We start from the raw sequence: 22,441 nt of genomic DNA on the forward strand, positions 1-22,441 counted from the left end.
TTGAATGTTTAGATCAATTTTATTGTCCATGTTTTTCGTACTCTATCGTCTACCTTTATACAAAATGTTTGAGTAACTTTTGCCTCTCCTTTATCTCTACCATTTCTTTTTCTGAGCAGGCTGAAGATTTAAATCCACATCTGTGCGGGCCTCTCATCCCATTCTGTGTATTTTCCTTTACTTGTCACAACAAATGCAAAACACAAGTAGACCTACATGACCCCACTGTGTCGCACATTGAAGATCTCTCAATACACTCTCATCCCACACAATTTTCCCCTCCTTTTACCTTAGGAGAGTCACTCCCCGCTGCATCTTGTAAGCTTTTTTTTCTTCTTTCTTTTCCAGAGGAGGGGTGTAAGAAAGGGGGACCCCACTTTTTCTCCCCACCTCCTGATCCTTAAATCCAAGCCGGTTTCCATGAGAAACCGGGAGGAATGTGTTTCATTAACATTCTTTGTGGAATGCATATGCACTTCTTGTTCATCAAATCTAAAGCAGCCCCGCCGCCTCCCTAATCGAAAGCAGCCCATGACGCCTTTTAAGTGGGGCTCAAGTGTCTCCTAAGAAGCAGCATGTCCATATGAATGCCACAAACGACCACATGTTTGAGGGTGTTGATCCACAACCAGTTCTGTGTGATCCCCTCACCGGAGAGAAGAGGCTACAAATCATCCCGGTGAGATTGTAGCACAGGAGCAACGCGAACGTGTGCCGTGATATCAGCCCCTCGGAAGTTATCAACTGATTGTGTCTCATGTCGAACTTCAGCTGTTATTTTTGTCATGTTTGGGTTTTTTTTTCCTTCCTCGCTGTCATATCTTGTTCCCCCTCTTCGATGTTTTAACCCCTCGTCATTGCAGAGACAGGGAGCCCTTTCCCCTCGTTTAGAAAAAGCAAGCAGCCCTGAGGTCACAGGGACCGCTACACTTAAGTGACCCCTGGGGTGATGAGGTGGGGGGTGGACACACACACTCAAAGACACAAACACACACACACACACACACGGATACAGAACGGAAAAGGGTTCTCATACAGCTGTCTGTCATCCAAACTCCTCACTTGTTTTGAGCAATGACATGCAGCTCAACCGTCATGGATACTCAGATGACAGGAGAGAGATGAAGCTATTTTTTTTTTTATATACCCCAAATCCAGTCGGCTCATGGGAAATCTCTGCAGCGTGATGGATGCAGTCATGTCTTGTTACAAGGATGTTGTATCTGTGATGTGATTTCCTTTTGAAGAATTTCTTGGACTTTGTTCAGTTTCTTTAAACGGGGATGTTCCGCAAAAAAAAGAAAGTCTTCAGCTGAAAGTGACAGTGAAAACTTTGTTTTACACGGCTGTTATTGTTTATAATTTTCAAAAAGAATAATTCTACTTTTTATTTTACAATGCCAGGTGATCTTCTGTTTACTCGGACAATATTTTGGTATAATTGGTACCAAATTATGTCGTACTTTGCTTGAATTTTCTCGTTTGAAATTTTGGAAAGTAAACTTATTTGCATTCTTGCCACAAGTCACATGAGAAGATTGATACCACTACCATGTTTGTGTGATAAATAGGGAGCTTGGGGTGATTAGCTTTGTTTAGCATAGAGACTGGACACAGGATGAAACAGCCAGCACTGTTAAAACCACAGCCTAGCCGTAAAATTATTTTGTTTTAGTGTGGATTAAACTATTTATTAGCAAGTGTTGGAGGTGCTGGTTAGTGGATTTTGTAACCCTTGGACATATCCAGGCTAGCTGCTTTCCCCTGTTTCCAGACCTCATGCAAAGCTGAGCTAAGCTAAATGGCTGCAGGCTATAGATGTAGGCTTGCTTCCTGACTTCCAATCTAATGCGTCCCAGTGCATCTGCTCTAGAAAACATGGACGCCAGCAGTATATGGATGTAACAGTTTAACAAACTTTAATAGATATTGTACCTCTGCACCTGTGAGACTTCGCAAAGACTTCTATCAACTATCAAGTCAACTACATGGAACACTATACAAAGTAAAAATTGATGGAAGGGTTTCACTGTGTGCGGCACGGTGCTTCTACAATGTGTGTTTTTGTCGATGTCGATGTCAGGATTGGTGGGTCTGGCCCGAGTTTGCGACTTGGATGACAGATGCCTTGGATTTTTACCATATCGGAGGTGAATTTCTTCCAAAATCAAAGAACAATGGAATACCTATTCCCCAATGTTAGACAATCTTTAAAGCCACACAAATGATATCCCTCCATTGTTTTTGGGCCAAGCGATCTGACGAATAGATATCCCTGAAAACAACCATCGCCAGATTGCATTCCTGTCACCTTCGCAACAGCCGCGTCACATCCTTTACCTCTTTATGACGAGGCTTATGATTCAAACACGTACGCAGTCGGTGTCGGAGGAGACGCTGTGACTCAACAGGGCCGCTGGCACGGTGACTCGTTGGCACTTGGCTGCAGGAAACACAAAGCAGATCAAAACGGGTCCCGGTTCATCTGTGCGGTCTCTTTGTGGGAGAGGCGGACGTGGAGAGGCAGCAGGGAGTGAGGGGGAAGGCCGGCGTTTTTCACCTCCTCGAAAATCAGACGGATAGTCATTGATTTTCCCATGACATGCCCAACCCCCCAGAACACACCCCCTTTCGGAGTCAGACGGCTGGCGTGGTGAACATGCACACCATCTCGCATGCAAACACACTCCTCCAAAACCTGGAGCCCTACCCCCCACCTCGGCCCGGCGACCACCCCCTCTTCCCCTATCTCTCCCTGGCTGTCTCCCTCTCCTCGCTCCCCCTGTCTCATTTATGCCTTTGCGGAGCAGCTGCTGCCCAGAGAACTGAGGGAGCAGCATTCACATCTGAGCACATTAGTCACCAGATGTCACCTTTTGCTGCCAGCCCATCGAACATCCAGGCAGACAATGCCCCATGCATTCTGAACATCTGACTTACGACGTCTCCCACAAAGGGGGCTGGGTGGCGCTCTGGACTCCGAGAGCCACGGCTGGTGGAGCTCAAAGCCACGTCCACAGTGACACCTACAGCTTGTCTGCACACATACTTAAGTGGGAAAAGCTCCTCTTGTGGCATTAATACCAAAAGACCGCCTTGAGAGACGTGAGCCGATAAAGGATGAGATCTCTCTGCAGAACGGATGACAGCGAGTAGATTTTTACACCAGAAACCTACTATTTATTATCTTCACCAAACATTTGATTCAAACATGTGCCAGGAATTTTGAGTGTTTACCTGTTTTTTTCTGTATCCTAAATATGTCTGAGCCGCTCAGAGATCTGAGTCGTGTGGCGAGATGCTTTCTGACAACCCTGATGTTGCCTCTGACACCTGCAACAGATCTGCCGCTGTCACCTTGAGGGTATCAAATCTGCGTTCAGAGCGAGAGACGGCAACTCAACACGTTCTGCACTGCACACATAGGGACACAAGGAGAAGGCCAAGTAGAAGGTCTCGCTCCGAGACGTAAACAGTGGTAGAAGCACAGAGAATAGCAAAAAAAGCCCGGAGGCATAAAATGTATGAATTGCAGAATTCCATTAACTGGCACATGTACTTTTTTTAAGCCTAAGGTTGATGTGAAAGTTTCCTATTTCAAAATATGCATCTCTTTCAATCTGGTTCACTCACGCTCTTAAATAATTCATGGCAGTCTGGGAGCTGATGTCACGCTTATATGACTTTAGCGATGCTCTTTTTTTTCTTCCTTTCTTTTCACTCCATAGTTCAAAAGATTGTTTCTAAACTGAAGGTTCAAACCCTTTTTGAGGGGTCCTTGGGATGAATACAAGGGTTGTGAACTGATTACTCAAACATTCAATCACTGTTATGAAAAGTATGTTTCTGCAAACCATGGACAAGTTGACACTTTACATTTGTTTATTTTGTTACTTCATGTTTTTCTTAGGCTCAGTTTTCTATGGCCTGGTATGACAATGTTGTGATGATGCTCTGAATATGTTTAGGACAAAAACAACTACAGTAGCAATGCCATTGTTTTACCCGGTCCCAACATTTACCTCGGTGAGTACAGTGTTATCAAAACTGAGATAAATAATAAGTAAGCAAAACAGCAAGTAACAATTAGTTTAATATTGATACACTGATTAATTACGTGTTACTTAATCATAAGTTAGTCTTTCGATGCACCTTCAAGAAGAGTAAAACATAATACTGAGTAGTTACCAAGTAGGCTCATTAATTAATAATTACTTAATGATTAATTACTCTTTTCATGCCTGCTCAAGTAAATATTTAGTAGTTTAAATACATGAATATGGTTTTAATACTGAGTTATTCGAGGGGGCACAAAAACAGTAACTAACAATGAGTAACATATGATTAAGTAATTAATTAATTTGCTGTCACTAGTTTGTTCAACTCATCAACTGGTTGATAGTTAATCAGAAACAACTCACAAAGAAAGTGGTCAGTATGTTGATTCACAGATATTTATGAACTAATCATTACCTAATGATTCATTACTGTATTAACTCCCAGTCTGTTCTCTAGTAACTCATCGTTATCTACTATATAGTCTTCCTTCAGTTAATTATCAAGTCGTTCCTGGTCCATTCCTAACTCACCAGTACATTTCCGTGTATCTTATTATAAGTGCTACTTATTTATCATTTAACTTGGGAACACTACTCACTAAACATCGCTTTGAATTTAGCCTTCACAAGCCAAACAGGACAGGATCTGTTGTTTTCATACCTCTCGGTGCAGTTCTGTGTATTGCTCCTTTAATAAGAAGGCATCAATTTGATGAACTTGTGCAACAAGTTCTGCCATGTCCGATGTACACACTAGTTGAACAAGGCTATCTGCATGGGAAACCTGTCCTTGTGGTTTAAAACACACATCAATTCTGCACAGGGCTTCACACTACACTCATATATCCAAAGATTGCTGGCCTGAATCCGACAAAAACAACAATTCAAGTGCTCTTTTACCCCTATTGTTTATCCTTGTTACACCTTATCAGCAGCGTGATGCTTCCTCCTCCATCCTCCCTGCGTCTCCCCTCCTTCCTCCTCTCCATATATTAAACGATGGGTGGCACTTTCCCCTCACAGCGCTATCTGCTACGTCGAGTCACCTCCAGACATATTAGCATATTTATCATCAGCTTCACAGACTTCAAAGTCAGTGCTTGCGTCTCAGAGAGATGGGGAAGCGCCACCAGGAAGCTGGGCGCAGATTGCAAAGCACTAGGTGTTCCCCTGGGATCAAATATCCATTTAGGTAAGAGGAGGGGGGGAAGCTATAAGCAGAATTCAATTCATTTATTTGCAGTGGTGATGATGTCTTTAGCAGTGACTTTAAATATTTGCTCAGTGCTAACCACAGCTTTCACCACAGTTTTGTGATGTTAACACGCAGCTAATGCTTCAGGGAGCTGTGAGGGATTTCTTTGGGTTTTTACCGGGTGTGCAGAGGGAAGACGCTGTCGAGAAGATTATTTACATGTCACATAACACACATCAACAAAGCAAACATAATTTAAGCCCATTTGCATGATATATCATATCATAATGCAAATTAACCCCCTAAGTGTGTGCTTTTTTTCTTTTGCTTCTATTTCTTGATAAATCCTTTAATCTATGCAGCCCACACTGCCAGGAAAGTGGATAAACGGTACACTAAATCTCCTGTAAACAGCATCAGTCTTACCTGCACTTTGTCTGCCCATGAAGGCAGCTCGGGTCAGCCTGCATTTGTCCTCACTGAGCGCACACTTGATGGACAGCTTGTCCCAGTGAGTGGCCAATGAAACAGCCACTCAGGTTAAAGAGAGGTCAGTGTGCACTGGGTTTCCCACTGCATTACTGTACATGGCAGGCTTCACGTTCAGGGATTTATGTGTATCGACAAGTGATGGCGAATCAGTCAAGGTTGATGCATGATATGGGATTCATACTGTTCAATTTAGTCACAATAATTTAGTCGGATGTACACAAAATCAATGACTTATCCTCTCATGAAATGTGCAAAAATATAAATATAGAAAAAGTACAAAAAAATATAAAACAAGTACATGTATATAAATAAATATATTAAAAGTCTAAATATAAAATATACAAATGTATTTAAACAATAATCAAACATATGGTTTCCTTAGCATAAGCAGAAATTAACTAAGTAATACAAATACATCCCTCTGACACTATGATTGATCAGGAGCCATACATAATTCGATTTTTATAATTTGTGTATTGAGTTAAGTTATATGAACGTGGCAAAAAATTAGGACATTAGGATAACTCCTCTTGATGTAATGCTAGCGAGCTAGTTAGGAAGCATTTTGCTAAGCTTGGCTAACCTATGATGAGACTATATACGATGTGACGTGCCTGTGAAGATTGTGGCATCAATATAGTTGGACATCACAGCATTTTGTTAACTGTGAACAAGTGCCTGTGTTTTGCAGGATGATGTTGATATTCTACCACGCAGCCTTATCAACTCTTTAGCCTACACTGGACAAAATCTGTCTTCGGTTTCAGAGGGAAGGGTCATGCAGTCAGTGGATTCGTACACATAGACAACTGACGAGACTCTAGAGTAGAGGAAGCTTCAAGAGCCATATGTAATCTCTGTCTGCTGCTTCACAACAGAAGCATGTTTAATGAGACAGGGATCTCATTTGTATAAATCGATTACCATCAGTTTTGACCTCAAGTGTTTAAGCAGAAAACCACATGTAACAAGCTTGTAGTAGTAAAAACCCTACTGTGAAGTGGAAATCATCTCATCTCAATTAACTGAGCAATTGAGATTGCAAGCTAACCGTTAGGAAATAGTGCCGTCGGTGAGTGTTTCTGCCCTGTCTTCAGTGACTCTTTATTGAAATAAACAGTGTGCATTACAGAGGAAACTGGTGCTACCGCCTTTCCAATCTTTGAAGCATAGTAGTAGTCTTTCACTTGCTAGCTTCAGCGCCTCAACTAGCCCTGTGAGCCGTCACTACTTCAGCAAGCTTCCAGCGGCACATTTCCTGATGATGCACCAGAAATTTGACAGCGGCACTTTAAAGATGTGACAGAGGCTTAAAAGATAAGTTCACCCCCAAAAAATGAAATGTACAACAACAACAAAAAAAAAACTCCATTCAACTGATCTGGCATAATCTGACTGAAACAGCTGGGGTTCCGAGAACATGGATTATGCCAAGTAGAGCCATTTAATTTTTTTATTTAAATATTTTAATTCTATGTTTTAAAACAAGTCCCCATCAACATCAGTTGCAATGCTGTTTTTTTTCCAAGCTCCAGACAATTTTTGTGAACTACAAAACTTCACCCGACCTTTGCATTGTGTATGCCTGTAGGTGAGTAAATCAGGAGTGAATTTTCATTTTTGGGGTGATCCTACCCTTTAACATCCAGACTTTGCACAGCACCTCACCTACGCAGTACAAAAAGCAGCCAGCATTGACAGGATGTTAGCTATTTCTGGCTTTATATCACGTGGCACTTGGCTTACACACGGCTTACTTTTTTGTTTTGATCCCTTTTAATGTCTACTGACACTTCCTGTGAACTGCCGCTGTGTGAAATGCCTCCTCTTTTTTCCCTCGCGCGTTCTCTCCCCTTGATTTTTAAACATACATGCGCTGTTAATAATGTGATTTGAATCATTAATACGCTACATTGTAGGCACCCATTATAATTGGAAAATTAGTTACAGCGCAGTGTCTAACTGCTTCCTACAACACTAATGCCATCCCTCTCTCTGTGTCATCTAAACCCTATGCTAATGAAGCCTGGGCCCACAACATGCAGGAGGTTGAATATCAATTTAATCAGGCCCTCCCTGCAGGGGCTTTCAGAGAGAAATGACAGCCAAAGTGCATTAGTAATTCTACTGCTGTCACTTCTCATAGCTGCTTACCTTGCAAACAAACTGCTCTAATGGCACCTGCCTGCTGGGCAATTTAGGCACTGTAGAGGCAACAGAACATGAAATGGACTGCAGACCACTGACCTAAATAGAACAGGGCCGACGCTAAACAAGGAGTGGCTGTCTTGTCGTCGGGGTGGAAAAACATGCGTGCTGCATGTGTCCACAATTAAAAAGCTTCACTTTGACAGCATCTTTTTTTTTCTTTAAACATATACAAAAACCTGTGAAAAGAGACAACAGGCCTGTCTTTATAGTGGTAAATCTTGTCTCTTGATGTGACACTGCTTATTTGTTCGTCATCAGAAGCGTCTTGTCCTCGCATCCTCTTGTTATTTCCGATTAATATCTACAGATAACGGGCACAAATAAAAATACTTTAAGACGCAAATGAATAGATAAAAGGGAAGAGTTCATTACCTCCACTCATACAATTGAATTGCTTTGACATAATCCCCTCTCATTCCTCAAGGGGATGGGGGAGGGAGAGAGCACGATGGGATTGGTGGTGGAAGTGTGTGTATGCATATGTGTGTGTGTGGTGGGGGTGGTATGTATGGCTCATTTCAGTGTCAGCCTCTGTACGTCAGCGCGGGGGGGGGATATGTCGTTTCTCACTGCACCCAGTGTAGCGGGCCATGTTTTCATTCACTGCGTGTCATTGTAACACACTGATGCTGGTGAGCGTGTCAGCTCTGTGCCCGGATTTGCACATGATGGCTGGTGAGCTAGCGCCACCTGTTGTTGATACTGACACACTGGCTGACTGACTGACCGAATGACTGACTGACCCACTGTTGTTTTTTTGTATTGTTTGATTCAGAAAATGAATCTATCAAGCTGTTTTTTTTTTTTCTTGTCTCATACTTTCTCTCCCAGACTAGACTGGATGCTCAATATGCTGCAGCCAGATGCCTCTTAGCAGCCAGGGCCCCCTTCACGTCAATATGTCAGGTCAATAGTGTTGGGTGGTATCGAATGTGTCAGAGAAAAGAACTTCACTCAGGGAGGTGTGGGTCGGCGGCGGCGGGGATGGACAGCGTCCAGGACTCCTCCGGTCGAAGCGGATCCATTCGAAGACCGCAGAGAAAAATACATTAAGAAAAAAAAACAACAAAAAAAAAAACAAATCAAGGCCGGGGACCAGCTGGGCAGGAGTTTGTCAAGAGAACAGATGGGTCAAGAGGTAGAATCAGATTCATAGAGTCATCCTGCCTGTAGAGAGAAAAATGATGCTTATTAAAAGCATCTTTAATCCTCAAAATGTCAAACACTTCCTGCTTCCAAGGCGTGACTCTCCATTACCACCCTTATTCCCGCTGCAGACCTTTGCACCTACACTTTCTGTCGATGTGCATTGTGCATCCCAGCTGAGTGGAGTCCTGCAGCACATCTTCAACCTGAGCCTGAGTCTGCAGAGGGTCCCTGTGCTGTGGAAGACATCCTGCCTGGTTCCGGTACCGAAGAAGGTGCGTCCCAGCACCCCCAGCAACTACAGACCGGTGGCACTGACGTCCCACCTGATGAAGTCTCTGGAGAGGCTGATCCTCTCACTTCTTCGGCCCCTGGTCAGCTCGTCACTGGACCCTCTTCAATTCGCCTACCAGCGGAAACTAGGAGTGGAGGACACCATCATCTTCCTGCTCCACCGCGCCAGCACCCATGTTTTTTGACTTCTCCAGTGCGTTCAACACCATCCGGCCTGCCCTGCTTGGGAGCAAACTGACGGCGATGCGGGTGGACCCTCACCTGGTTTCCTGGAACACGGGCTATTTGACAGGTCGACCACAGTATGTCAGACTGCAGGACAGTGTGTCTGACACTGTGGTCAGCAGCTCCGGGGCACCACAGGGAACTGTTCTCTCACCATTTCTGTTCACCCTGTACACCTCGGACTTTCAGTTCCGCTCTGAGACCTGCCACCTGCAGAAGTTCTCGGACGACTCTGCAATTGTTGGCTGTATCAGTGAGGAGAAGGAGGAGGAGTACAGGGGCGTTGTGGACTCCTTCGTCGATTGGTGTGAGAATAACCATCTGCATCTTAACACCACTAAGACAAAGGAGCTGGTGGTGGACTTCCGCAGGAGGAAAGCCGCACACACACCTGTCTCCATCAACGGTGTGACTGTTGAGGTGGTCCAGGATTACAAATACCTTGGAGTCCACCTGGATAACAAACTGGACTTACTTTTGTATTCCTTTCTCACTTTGTTTTACTACTGTTGCACAACAATTTCCCTCAGGATAAATAAAGTTTTCTTGAATCTTGAATCTTGATGTGATGTTATATGTTGTTCGACACGGCAGAGACGCGGCCTGGACTTCTCTCACAGGCATTACGTAAACCCCATAATGAGGAGCAGCCGGGCGTGATTAGTGTAGTCCTGGGCACATATTAAACCCTGATTGGACGACACGGAGCAAGACTAAACATTTCCCGTCCAGTCATGGCGGCTGCTCATTTGCTTGCAGCAGACGCCTGGACGGAGGCGCGTTTCTTTTGAGCACCGCTACTGGCTTCATTTCACCCTCAAGAGTTACGCATGAATATTTAAGGTGCTGCATGTAACCAGTGAGACTACCGGATGGTCTGTTTAACCAAGGCCGGCTTCCTTTTTTTTTTTCTTTTTTCAGCAGACTCTCTCTCTTGTCTTTAACTACTACAGCACCCCAGTGAGAGTCCCCTTGAAAACAATTGATTCATAGTCATCTATCTCATAGCCGAGGGGCTGGGCAATCACAGCCGGAGAATCGAATATACCACACTCCTGTTACACCAGGGAGAGGAGTGTGTAATGAAATCACCGTCCTCTCTGCCTTAATTGTCTTTTTGGCCAACGGCATACAGATTCAGGAGCTGGTTTGCCGTTTTTTGTTCACCGATGGAATTAAGAAAATCTTTTAATTAGGTTGTGTTTTACCAGAACCAAGTTGTCTGAATAAAATTTTAGCAGTTAATGTTTTTGCAAAGCATCAGTTTGTTCAAAATTTTACGTGACCGTATTGACACGTACGTACATGTTAAATGTTTATCCCCTGATTTACGTATCTGGAGGTGGAGAGGATGGACAAGCCAGGGACCACTGTTCAAGACTGTGTTACTTCTGTGTTTCAACATTTGTAAGCGTAACAACGCTAGATATTTTTAAGGAAACCTTGGGACAATCTCGAGCCTTGTTTGAGGCTACAAAAACTGTATATTTTTGATGGGAAGTAGGGACGTTTCTAGACATGTTTGTGTTTGAGGCTACAAAAACTGTATATTTTTGATGGGAAGTAGGGACGTTTCTAGACATGTTTGTGGAAATTAACCACTGTTGACCACTGTTCAAGTTTGTTTTTCAACATTTCCAAGTTTGACAATACTGGACATTTTAAGGAGGCCTCGGGACAATTTTAAGTTCATTATTGTCAATAAGCATTAATCTGGTGGTCTCACAAAAATGAAAAATTGCCATTCACGTATGCTAAACTCAAGAACAGCTTCCCAGTATTTATATATAAATGTTCAATATACTTCTCTAAAGGGTCCGTTAACTGAAAATTATACAAACACATTTTGTCCATTGCTTGTGGATGCAAATAGTTGGTTTTATGTGTCAAGATTTAGAGATATCTGCCTGTTAATCTTTTGCTGCCGACACAATACCGTGGAGATGAGAGATTTTTACAGTGAAAGCGCAACAGCAGTGTGGATTAACATAAACAGATTCTTTGTTACACCTAAACACGTTTCAGTGAAAACTCTTAAAATACCAGAAGAGCCAGGGAGAAAAATGTTGAGTGACCCTTTATTTCCTTTACAACAACCGGATTCTGGGAGAGTTGTGTGTTAATACACACAGATATTAACGGCGCACACACACATTTTCACTCAACTCCGATCTCTCGGATTGTGCGGTATGCAAATGTTTTGCCATCAACTCGGCCTAGCAGAGAATGACAGGAACATTTGATGCAGCGCGGCTTTTTAGTGGAGTCCCTGCAGAAAGCTATTTTCACAGGATGTTATGTATGCATTTTTCAGACAGATTGCTGCAGGAGACAACAGCTCAGGAGGGGAGCAAACATGACTGGAATGAAACACAAGCCGGAGTCTCCTGAATGAAGCCAACCACAACGCTAGCTGTAAAGAAAAGCGGCATTCATCTCACTTTTTTTTTTCTTCTATTTTTTGCACAACCAAAATACCGTGTTCAATAAATCTTTGAAATCCTATCCATCAAGCCACCCTAGGACTTATGAGAGGGAAAATTTAAACCATTTTATGCTCGTAGTGTGAGTCGTTCTGGTGTTTCAACTCTGCTGGTTCACACAAAAGCAATACTTGTTTGTTTAATGAATACATCATTCAACCAATTATATAATGAGCTGAGAATCACTGTGAATCCCTGACTCACCCAATCTGCTTCTGTAGTTTATTAGCATGATATAAATAAACTGTAAGTCATTACAGTGACAGAACGTCATGCCGCCCTACGCTGGGATTATACAGTGAGACAACTTTACGAAAACGGTAACATTCAGGGCGTATCATGTTCCCTGTATAGAAAACAGAAACAGGTTCCAGTTGTGCAGATCACACATGAACTGATTATTGGTCTGAGATGCATAATAAATACATGAACAAACAAATCACATGCACACACTTTATTAATACTGTACAATGGGCTCGTCATTAGCTCCCTGCTGCTTCTACATAATGTAGCAATTTAAATTTAAAGCAACCGTTTGTATCATTCCCTGTGAACCGTGATGAAGAGCTTGATGTAGTTACAACTCTTTGCTGGTTGGGAAAAGGTCTTTGGCTTAAAATTGCCACAATCCCAACTGGTCACAGGAACTACATCTGTTCTACTGAAAATATTCGAGCTCTTTAAGGAGACATTTTTTTCAGTAGAACAGTATCACACTTACTAACGGGGAAACACAGTCTTGAACTAGGGTCACTGGCTTGACAGCCTCCTCGTCTACGACTCAAACAACTCCGCCTCCTGATATAAAAGTCATGTCATAAAAATGTAATGGGAATGTGACATGACCCGTATTGAAGAAATGTCAATACGTGTATATGTGAATGACTCAGTGGTTCGTTACCTGCCAACATTTAATCTTGGCGCCTTGGCAGAACAGTTCTGCTCAAAACTGGTAGAAATGCTAGATAGCACAAAGGTTCCAGAAATTATGAGCCGGGCTTGTTCAAGAATCAGAGTTTCTCGGATAGAAAGGTGGTTATTGTAACATCCCATTAAACTAGTGTTAGTTTGGCCACTAATCATTTTATAAATGGTACCCTGTCCTTCAATCATCAGAGGGATCCTGATACTACAGAATCTGCTGCAGTTATGCCCAAGAGCAGCCAGACCACCTCAGATAAATACCTTCACTCCTTCAGTATAACCGGGAGCTGGAAAAATCACTGTGACAGATCACATACATACAAATACCAACATATCCCTCCTCTTACATCCTGCTGCTGTTTATGTGCGGTGGATTAGAGGAGGCACAGGCGGTGAGTGCTTCAAGAAATGTGACTGTTTTTCCTTGGCTCTCTCGCAGTCTTTCCCCCTGGAGAGGCCCAGACCCAACCCTGCCATCTGCTGGCTCCATCCAGGTGAACAAAAACTTGTACCGGCAGATGACCCAGAGCACCCCGTGTTCCCACACATGAGGGAGGGGAGGAAAAAAATAGACGTCAGACATCCTGATCGCGTTATCCATTTCTGGGATTATGATGACAAAAATGCCACTTGTATGAGCAATAACAAGTGCTCTGAAATAGTCTTGGCAGGGAGAAATGGTTCATTTATGTAGGAGAGAGAGAGCGAGCGAGCAGGAGAGAAAAAACACAGCGAGGAGAGAGAAGTGTGGGGAGGGTCGTCGGAGGGGGGTGGCGGGGTTTGAATGCTTCTGAGAGGTGCCTCATTTTCCGGCACCATCTGTTCTTGGTTTTCTGCGAGCTGGAAGCCTCGTTTGTGTCAAACACCTCCCACACGCTCCGAGCAGCCAGACACCAACAGCAAGGACTCCATCACCTGTTTCAAACAACTGCACAATGTGACCCGCTGCATCCGTTAACTACTAATCACACCATGTTTGATGATGTTGTTAACCCGCTGCTCGAGAGGTTCCTTCCCTCAGGCTCCTTTACAAAAAGTTCCAAACCCGCCCCTGAGCCGCAGCTAATCTGCACCGTGATGGAGGACGACAATGAGAATAAGGAAGGAGGACGGGACCGGACCTGGAGGCCGAAGGCTGGAGTCAGCCCACCACCACCCCGCCCCAGGAGGACAGAGATAGAAGGAAGACAGAGGTGCACGAACAAGGCCATGCTCCTCCATTTCAATCAGCTGCTGCCGTCTCACATGGCAGCGGAGCATCCGGAGGGGAGGCGCCGTCATGAATCCTAATTGCTCCCTTTTCACCACATTGCAGGGTGTTTCTATGCAAATCTGTCCAGAGAGGTATCTAGTTTATGCAAGGCCAACTGTATGAACTGAAATGTGAGCAGGAATCTCTCTCAGACAAAAGCCTTGGTCGGGGAGATGCCGGTATTATAATTCATTTGGATAAATTATTCATTTTGCACATGGCTCTCCTGAGTGCAGGACAGAGCGCGCCTGCACACACGTTTGCTAATGTTTTGACATGTATGTATTCCACCGCGTCAACGGGCCCTGGCCTCCAGTTAAGATATATGGCTTTAATAAGAGTGACGAAGATGCAAAATAATGAGACGTCTGGGAGGAGAGTGCGCAAGAGTGTCCGCCGAGAAGAGAGCGAGGACGGCAACGTTATGCCTCGGAGTGCGTGCGGACGTGTGGCTGTTGGAGCAAATTCTGACACACAGCGACGCGTTTGCACCTCCACTGTCTTAAAAAATTGAGACCATATTTGTAGAACCATTACCATGTGTGTAAGTCAACACGAGTGGCCAACGGGGACCACGTGCTGACATGACGGGCACGTTTCATGTTGAGTATCCCTCACCGTCCTTCTCTGTGCTATTTCAGCACAATAACACACACTCAGGGATAGACTGAATTTTAAAACTGCCTTAACAGTGTTGTTACATTTGCTACAATACTTACTACACTTTTATCGTTTCTCACTACACAAACAGATGTGACGACAGCTGATTCTTTTTCCTGGTGTTTGAAGTTCACTCGGAAAATAGGTTGGACCCATCTTCTACCATACGTGCTGAGGTTATTCCCCTTGTTTGTTATGGTCGGGGTCTAAAACCAACACCTATCTCATTGTTAATGCGCAGCAGAAAAGTGATGGTGGAGGTGGGGGGGGGTCACCATCCACTGTCCTTGCTAGAGGACTTCAGCCCTCTGAGTCGGACAAATGGGGATGTCCCAAAGTTTGTCCTTTTTTTTGTTGTGCAGTATTCGCTCTTTTGTGTTTCCACAGACGGCACAGTTAGCACATTTCCTGGAGAGTTTTGTGCCAAAAAGATGGCAACCTTGTAAGACGCTCACCTTATTTGTCTGACCCAGACTGCTGAAGCCTCATATTAGCTTTGGCTGAGCACAGAGCAAAGACTGTGAGGGTTGATGTCCTCTTCCACTAAAACTGTGTAAGGATTTAACACCTCTCTGAGCATTAAAGTCATGTCTTATGACACAGAACGTAACGTCACAAATCAATACAACTAACATCTGTCTAGTTAAATCTAGTTGATGTCACAGCTAGCAAAAACAATGAAATGCTTAAAAAAAATAAAAACATTTGTTAAAAAGTTCAGAAACATCAGATCCAACCATTTGCTTGATGAATTGTTTATGAAGCATGGTTCATTTACTGTCCTCTGTTGCATCACACACACACTGATTTGCCATCGCAGCTGGTGTGATCCCATTGCAAGACGGTCTTCTTGCTTTACGTAATGTCTCCGGGCGGACGGGAATGATTGAGGGTAGGATACAGTTGATCCGTTGATCCGTGACTCTGAGAAAATGTGGCCCAGGGGCCTACAGTGGGGAGGCCCTTCCTACTTCCTACCCCTTTATCACAACAATCCAAACCAGACTCAGCCTTTAGTTTTCCGTCTCAACTACACACTCGTGACACTATTGTGTGGCAGACAGAAATATAAACACCTGGCAAAGCACTCAAAACTACAAAACCACAGTTCCTGCTGCAGTAGGTGTCTCCAAGACCTCATTTACCACCATGACACACACACACACACACACACACACAAACAACAACTTGGTTCTGTTTAGGAAACATTGTGGTTTTCAAATCAATATGTTACTTATGTCACTGCCACTACAAATAATGTACATTACCTCAGTTACTTGCGTTACGTTCATCTCAACCGTCCATCCTCGCCCTCCTCCCTGTACGGGCTTTTCACTCTGTGTGGTTCTGTAGAGGAAATGTTACAAACACAGGTGTGTTTATTAATTCCAAAACTGAATAAACAAGCTGTTCTCAGAGGAAAATAAGGTCCCCAGAATACTGTCTGAAGCTAGAAAAAGGTGGCAGGGTCAGTCATGAAAACAAAGAGAGATGGTTTATTCAGTTTGTTTACATGAAAATGTTTCTCTTCTCTTCAAAACGACATAATGCACCTTTAATACCGCCTCACTTTCTTCTTTGCAGCAGTAATAATGACTACAACTGCTATTGGTCGCCACTTTATGGGTTCAGATATACAGTATATGGCTGTTTTTCAGAGAGGACAGGCTTACAGTATCAGCTACATTTATCCATCAATGAACTGTTCTTAGCTTCTCAAAAGTGAAGATACGACAACGTTGCTCTTCTCCCTTTCATACCTTTGCCAATCTAAACCCTCACAATTTTTGGATCATGAGACAACTAGTGAAAAATGATTGCTAGTCAAGTCAAGTTTATTTCTATAGCATATTTAAAAAAACAACCAAAGTTGACCAATCTGCTTCACAGATGTCCAGGTTTAACTTGAATTAAAAAGCCAGTGAGAAAGGGCAGGTTTTTAGCAATGGCTTGAAAGTTTCGGCAGTCCGGGCAGTTTTTATTTGCAAACGGCGAACCATTCCATCATTTAGGAGCAGCCACTTTTGAGTCTGAACATTCAGAACCAGCAGACAGGACAACTTCTGGGATTTTACCTGGAGAGTGAACATGTGGAAGCTCACTTAAATGAGAAGGTGCCCGGCCATTTAAAACCTTAAAAGCAAACAGTAGCATCTTAAATCCAGATTACCAGCTGAAATGTTTTCTTGAAGCGGTGTATGAGTACATTACTGTCCATTGTCATTATCTGCCTCTTTTAATAACACTTTCTCACAGTGTTATAATAAGCATGATCTGATGTAAGTGAACAAATAAATAGGCCACGCATACTAAAGATGCACTCATCCCCAGGCCTACAGGAAGCTGTGTCTCCACTTCTTGCCTGTGCTGTTGCACCTATTAATAAAGGCTCAGTGAGTGACACTGCTAACAGCTCGTGCTGATTGATGAGCGGCCATGTCTGTCTCAGCAGATCACAAACCCTCACTGTCGTTACACAACTCTGTGTAATTGACGCCAATTGATCGATGTGAAGCTGTGAGGAGAATACAATGATCCACATCAACGTCCGACGCGCGTCCAAGTATGCACAAATGCGGTGTGACGCAGGGGGGTGGAGGGAGGGGCTCTTATTACAAAATCACAAATGACCATAATCTATACCGTGCTCCCCAATGGCTCTCCTGGGAAGCTCCTAACATTTCATTCTTCATCTCATCCTATTTCATTTTATTTCCCAGTAATTCAAAACACCCCCCCCCCACGCCAAATCCCCAAATACGAGGAGGCGCGGAGCCCTGCTGTTTTGACAAGTTAAATGACTACAGGCGATGATGTGCTTCCCAGGCTGAGTCTGTACGCAGCGCACGTCGTCAAGCCACCGCCTTCCGACTTGGAAGGAAGGTAACGTGCGTGTGTGTTTGTGCGTGGATGTGTGCCACGCACAAACACACACAAACGTTTCTCTTTGCAGCATCTTGCTTGCTTTTTTTCTTTTTTTTTTTTTAGGTGAAATTGAAATGGATTGTGTGGCTCAATATTTTATTGACATCAACTTCACAGAATGTTGCTACAGTGACACCAGTGATAATTATTTCACCACAGATTTCTTCCTCTCCGCATTTCTCCCCTCTCCCACCCTCCCCTCCTCGCTCTCTCTCTCTTCTGCCTTCCTCCGAGCTCCCCCTTCCCATTCCTGTAGAGAATTAGTTCTGCATAAATTACCCCGGTGGAATATATTGAATCAGTCTCCAGCCACCAAAGGCGAGTCTGTGTGGCTGATTACCGAGCCCCCGAGTGCGCGCAACAACGCACATGCGCGCAAGCAAACAGGGAGGAAGAGAAGGGTGGGGGGGCGCTCTGAGCGAGGAGCTGACACCATTGCAGAAAACATGGTTGGAAGAGGAGGAGAAGGAGAAGAAAAGAGAGGGGGGGTGATCAGCCAGCCAATCTGGGTACGGAGAGGGAAAAGCAGTATTAGCCACCCCTAGCTCTCTCTACACACACAGACACACACTATCATTACTTAGTCATTAGCAAGGGGCATGGTTTTTAAAGGAGGGAGGGATCAATCAATTGCCATGGGTCAATGTTTCTGCAGCCCCATTATGAACCTTGGGGTGGCTCTGTAAATTAAGCACAGTAATTACTCATGTTAATTACAGCCAAAGATGGCGGGCCACATTGATCCGCAAATAGGTTCTGCATAATGTAAAAAGGTATGACGGTTAAACACCAGAGTATTTAAGAGAGCCACGGCACACCGATCAGATGAGGGAAGAAGAAGAAGAAGAAGAAGGAGAAGAGCACCGAAGGGGCTTCCTAATCATTTCAGGGTGTAGGGCTTGATTAATTGAGTAGCCAATTAACCAAAAAATAATGTTGATGATTGATTAGTCGACTCATCTATCAAGAAAAAAAAGATATTCCCTCATTTCGTCCTCTGAAATGTGCTGATCGGCCTCTTTTTCTCTGTTTAATTGAAAGCGTTTGGATCTCGACCTCGAGGTCGAGCATAGCGGCAAATTGATTGGCATTTTTTTCACCACTTTCCAGCTAAATGATTAGTCAGTTAATCGAAGGAAATCATCTAGAGATTTGCGGCGACTGGTGACTATAATTACATTAATCTCCAGAGCTGGTTGGGGGGGAACTCACAAAAGGGGACATTATTTGATCATCACACACCCTGAGGGGCTTGAAGCAACAAAAAAAGGGGGTAATTTTTAATTCATCTTAGAGCATTTTTCTTCAATCTCAATCTAATACGGTAGTGAGGACGGGGACGGAGACCAAATCCCCAGGATCCCCCTCTATCCCCTCTATCCGAGCAGCCTGGGACATTCAATTCCTCCACAGGGAGTACTGTGTGTACATTTGCCTCATGATTGGACGATTAGCCGGCTGTCTTTGATACACAGCGTCCTGCACGGGGGATGCTCAAGAGGCACTCTCAGGGAGGATCACGCTGAAAAACCACTAAAGCAGTCCCTTAAGTGCTTTTCAAAATCATCCCTTATACTCTTCTTTACATACATTTACACATCTGTACCAGCCAAAACAACACAAGTCCCCCTGGTGCAAAGGTTTTTAAAGGTGCCGAGCATCTTCTGCAGGCAGGTTTTTTTTTTAGAAAAGCACGGGCCACACTGAATACAATATTAGAGGTTTAATTAGAGGCCCCTTTTGTAGATCTAAGTGGCAGCAGGATTAGAAAATGGGAAAATCAGATTCAGCCAGGTAATTTTCTCTGTCGGCGGTTACAAGTTGGCAGGACAATTAATCAGCACAAGCGCGTCGAGGAAGGAAGTCCTCATCAGGAAGTAATCTGTCGCCATCAGTGCCTCCGCGGCCGACGCATCACACAACACAGGTTATCAAAGGTTGGTTGGGTCTCTGCACCTCCTCCTCCTCCTCCTCTCACTCCCTCTCTGGTGCCTTTTTCCAGCTGTTGGGAATGCATTTGATGCCATCTAGAGGCGAGACTTCAGACTGCGACAGGGCTACAGTGGTGTATTTTGAATGAGACGTTTATTGAGATCATTAGTGTCACCTCACCACTGAATTACATCAGGGCAGATGTAATGTAAAACTAGGAGATGAAGCTGCCTCCTGGCGCCTGTTCTGCAGTCAAACACCTCAGTCCCTGAGCAACACCAGACCGGATCCACCACCACTGGCATCTTCTGTGTGTGATTGTAAGGATAGTTAAAAAAGATTTTGAGCTATGCAACATGGCATTAACACCACAGAAGAATAGCTGCCTGCCTTTTTTGTAAAAACCTGTCCGTAACATGCCTCAGGGAACGATTTCTCAGGAAATACACTTATTTGCTTTCTAGATGTGTATTAGATGAGAAGATTTATACCTGTCCAATGTCTGTGTGTTGCCTTCAGAGCTAGACTCCGGAGGCAGTTAGCTTAGCCTAGCACGAAGACCGGATACAGGTGGAAACTGTTAGCCACACTGCGTCCAAAGTTAAAAACTGCATTTAGCCTGATTAAAAGTATCAACAGTATATATTTCTTCAAGTTCCCAAACTGTTACTTACTTATTCCCTTACTTTAGATCTTGTTACAATGTAGGTTACCTAATATGTCCTACTGGTTTGTCAGCTACTGCGACTATTGGTCACTACACCTGGTGAATGATAATTTATTCGTCATTATACAACTCTCTATAACTGCGACAAGAAATCACCCCGTAAATTGGGAAGAGTTATTTCTGTATGTTGCGCATGTACCCAGTTATCACCGTTCTTCTTCAATGTACTCCAGTCTTCATGCTAAGCTAAGCTAAGCTAAGCTAACTGCCTCCTGAATCTAGCTGTGCACCTAACGGTCAAAGTGACGACATCAGTCTGCTTAAGGCTAGGGTCTACAATCCTGGAGAGCTAGCAGGAGAGCTAGCAAGATTTGAAAGTGGCACCTCCTATAAGTTGCCCCCCTCCTTTCCATCCAGTCAGTCCTCCGTCCAAAGCCACGTCCCCACAAGCTTCAACAGGCATCTGGCAGTGGGACTCAGCAGGGAGGAGGAGATGCCGGAGCACGACGCAGCAATTCAGCTGAATTTAGCACGGAGCAGACAGGAAGTAATGTGCCGATATAACAACAACATTCGGTTACTCTTCAAAATAAAACCCTCCGTGTTGACACCAGCACACATCTCACAAAAGAGACAAAGGCAAGCTCTTCTGTTGATCCTTTGGTCGGGAATACTTCGTGTTGTTATTTTTGATAAAACAGACCTATGATTGCGGTCGCGACTGATTATGTGATTATTGCGGGACCTCGGCCTGCGAGGCTGCCTACCATAACATTACTGCGCCATGGCAGACTCAAACTGCAACTGGTGGGGACTGCCAAAAGGCAGAGCAAAACCGGACCGGAGCCACAAAGCAGCAGTCCATATCCAGTGGAAACTGGGCCGACTCATTAGCCATTCTCATGACTAAAAACAACACACAAAGAAGCAAACGTTAGCATAGGGCTAATACGAGCAACAAACGTAGCCAAGTTGGCAAACCTTACATGTTTCATGAAAATAACAAATCCCCCCGAAACAAAACAAATCATTACCTGTCCTACAGAGAGAGAGCAACCTCTGCATCACTTCTCAGGCCATTCTCCGCCACTCAAACGCGCACCAATGTTCACTCGGGTAGACTTTCTTTATCCAGAGCCTTTTTTCCTTGCAGCCTTTTCTGCCTCAGGCTTTCTTTTCCAGGGTGAGCTGTAAGTAATGCTGGCTGAATTTTCTCTGCCATTGTAACCAAATGAAGGTCTTCTCCTGCAACTTGGTATTTCTGCAGAGGAGTGTGCTGAATATTTCAGGCATCAGTGAAACGTGACATGTCCACGCGCGGAGGAGGGAGAGACAGAGGGGGGCGCAGGCAGAACGAGACATGAAGGCATCTGACCAATCAGAGCTATTCAGGTCGAATAGCAGGGATTGGTCAGCTTTGTCTCAGTCCTGCAGCTACCACAGAAGTCTGATTATTTTGGTTCCTTTTTTCGAATACATAATGTATTGACTACTCTCAGGATAGCAGGATCATTTCACCCAGTATAACAAAATGTGTTTCTGAACAACATTACAGACCCCAGCTTTAACTCGCTATTGTGAAAAACAAAAAGGGAACAAGCAAATTTCCCATATGGTGAAGCTGTTCCTTCATAACAGAAAAGTTTACAAGAAATTTGCATTTGAGTACTACAATACTGATAAAGTATATTCACTGTGTAATATTTGGAGATACTTGGAGGCCATTTTTCACTGTTAAATCTGGAGGTACCAGAGTACCTCGTCCACTATTCAGTTGATGTATGATCATCCTATTTCTTTTTCATTTTTAGGTTATGGCATAACAAATTTAAAATGGTGGAAGGAAGAAGGGATATACCCATGGTACCTATGGAATAACTGTTTGATCCTCTTATTCTTAGATATAGACAAAAGATTTTCAGCCACATTATCTATCCATTCCAGACTTTAATAACGTTCTTCCATCACACTTTTTAT

General features: G+C 43.9%; 1 protein-coding gene across 2 annotated transcripts in view; it reads right to left on the reverse strand.

The window, feature by feature from the left end:
- The window catches only part of LOC119009913 (zinc finger MIZ domain-containing protein 1-like), a 171,038-nt gene extending 149,224 nt beyond the window's left edge, over positions 1-21,814 (reverse strand). The window contains exons 1-5 of one of the 2 annotated variants that reach the window (XM_037081644.1): positions 21,499-21,814; positions 21,232-21,370; positions 20,849-20,984; positions 19,978-20,105; positions 16,209-16,287 (exon numbers count right to left, since the gene is read on the reverse strand). The gene's annotated coding sequence lies outside the window, so the exon portion shown is untranslated. The remainder of the gene's footprint in view (positions 1-16,208; positions 16,288-19,977; positions 20,106-20,848; positions 20,985-21,231; positions 21,371-21,498) is intronic. The other variant, XM_037081645.1, reaches the window with a different exon arrangement.
- Positions 21,815-22,441: the final 627 nt, after the last annotated feature.

Source organism: Acanthopagrus latus, chromosome 20, assembly GCF_904848185.1.
Source record: "Acanthopagrus latus isolate v.2019 chromosome 20, fAcaLat1.1, whole genome shotgun sequence".
In the NCBI taxonomy this organism is placed as follows: Eukaryota; Metazoa; Chordata; class Actinopteri; order Spariformes; family Sparidae; genus Acanthopagrus; species Acanthopagrus latus.